Source organism: Aulostomus chinensis, chromosome 1, assembly GCF_037954235.1.
Source record: "Aulostomus chinensis isolate RoL2024-O1b breed Wild chromosome 1, RoL_Achi_v1.0, whole genome shotgun sequence".
Classification (NCBI taxonomy): Eukaryota; Metazoa; Chordata; class Actinopteri; order Syngnathiformes; family Aulostomidae; genus Aulostomus; species Aulostomus chinensis.
This window is the reverse complement of record NC_141320.1, coordinates 34303663-34306050: the sequence shown is the minus strand read 5'-3', so window position 1 is coordinate 34306050 and position 2388 is coordinate 34303663.

Sequence of the window (2388 nt, the reverse complement as noted above, 5' to 3'; positions counted from 1 at the left end):
TTTTTATCTGGTGGTTGACATGTTGAGCATCAGTACAGGTCACCTCTGGTTCTAGTATTTGTGAATATTCTCAGTTTTCCAGGTCATCCTAATTCTCAAGCCAGGCAGCTGGACTCTCCTCTTGTAAGTGAAGACGTTTGGCCTCTCATCCAAGAAGCTCCTTCAGTTCTAAAATTCAGTGGAAGTATCAGGAACAGAACCACCCCAGGGGGTGGAGGCAAAAACAAGTGGTGGTCAGGCCAGAACGAGAGGCTCATGAGGTGGAGATGTGAGTCCTTGGCCTCAGTTCTGGGTCGTTACCCTCTTGGGGGGTCGTTCAGGTCACCTGAATGAAGGCGTGAAGGCTGGCTGCACCTCCTGGGGAGGGTCTGAGGACAGCATTGTAGGTGGGTGCCAGGTGGTGTCTGAGGCTGAGGTTTTCTGTCTCATGGTGTTGTTGGGCTTAAAGTGCACAGGGATCTGATGTGTGTTAAAGATCCTTCTGAGTTTCTCTGAAACTCCTGCCACATATGGTCATGGGGGGGGGGGGGCTCAGACACCATTTATGAACCCCCCACAATGCCATCTCTAGATCCACTGAGTTTTCACGCCTTCATTCAGGTGACCTGAACGACCCTGTTTCCATGCCCCTGGGGTGGTTCTCTACCTGAGACTTCCCACTGAATTTTAGAACTGAAGCAGCTTCTTGGATGAGAGGCGTCTTCACTTACAAGAGGAGAGTCCAGTTTCTGGTTTGATCATCTTTTGAGAACTCTGGTTCTAGGGACTGAACTCTCATTCTCCTACAGGGTCTCATTCTAGAAATGAACATTCTGACTAGCAGATGTGATCATGAATGGACAAAACCATCCAGCAGAGGGGACCAGTGACCTTTGACCTGGGTGACCCAACGTTGATCCAAGCATCTGAAGCCAGCGTTTCTGTTCCCAGTTTGCTGACTGGTCGTCAGTAGCAGGACGTCTCTTTTCATTGAGTTGATTTCTGTTTCTGTCTGTTGCTCCGCTGTTTCAGAGTAAAATGAAGAGATTTCTGATGTTGCTGTTTGTGTCCTGCAGATGTGGAGCAGCTGCTGGTGATTAAAGAAGAGGTTCCCCCTGAGCTGCAGGACCCAGAGCCCCCCCACATTAAAGAGGAGTGGGAGGAGCTCAGGATCAGTGAGGAGGGAGGGCAGCTTCAAGGGCAGGAGGAGGCTGATATCACCACGTTCCCCTTCACTCTGGTCCCTGTGAAGAGTGAAGGGGACGAAGAGAAACCTCAGTTCCCACAGCTTCATCAGAGTCTAACTGAGGAGAACTTGAAAGAAGAGTCTCTGAGCAGCAGCCCAGTTCATCATCTGAAAACAGAAGCTGATGGAGAAGAGAGTGGAGGACCAGAACCAGAACCAGCCAGCAAGGTAGATCCAGATCCACTTGTACAACCCCAGACTGAAGACCAGATGTCAGACTCTTCTGAAGCTGAGACTGAAGTCATTGAGAATGATTGGGTCAGACCTGATAACACGGCCTCCTCTGAGCACAAGGAACACTTTGGCTCAAGGAGGAATTTGCTTCAGAAACTGAGCCCAGGACAGGAAGTGAGTCATTGCAGCTCAAAAGAGCAAAAAGTAAAGACTGAAAGAGAATCAGAGATCACCAGGAACGTGACCTTTGGTCCTTCTGAATCTGAGACAGAAGTCAGTGAGGATGAGCATCCTTTTAGGTGCTCAACATGCAGTAAAGGTTTTAGATACAGGAGTGGTTTAGGTACACACATGAGAACACACACTGGGGAGAAACCGTTCCCCTGCTCAATTTGTGGCAAAAGGTTTTCAGAAAAGGTATGTATGAAAAGACACATGAGAACACACACTGGAGAGAAACCGTTCCCCTGCTCAGTTTGTGGCAAAAATTTTTCAGTAAAGGGCAGTCTGAAAAATCACATGAGAACACACACTGGGGAGAAACCATTTCCCTGCTCAGTTTGTGGCAAAAGTTTTTCAGTAAAGGGAAGTCTGAAAAATCACATGAGAACACACACTGGGGAGAAACCATTCCCCTGCTCAGTTTGTGGCAAAAGGTTTTCAGAAAAGGGGTGTCTGAAAAAACACATGAGAACACACACTGGGGAGAAACCATTCCCCTGCTCAGTTTGTGGCAAAAAGTTTTCAGAAAAGGGGTGTCTGAAAAAACACATGAGAACACACACCGGGGAGAAACCATTCCCCTGCTCAGTTTGTGGCACAAGATTGTCAAATAAGGCAAATCTAGAATCACACATGAGAATACACACTGGGGAGAAACCATTCCCCTGCTCAGTTTGTGGCAAAAAATTCTCAGTTAAGGCAAGTCTTGAAAGACACATGAGAACCCACACTGGGGAGAAAACACTGCCATGCTGTGGCTTTGAAGC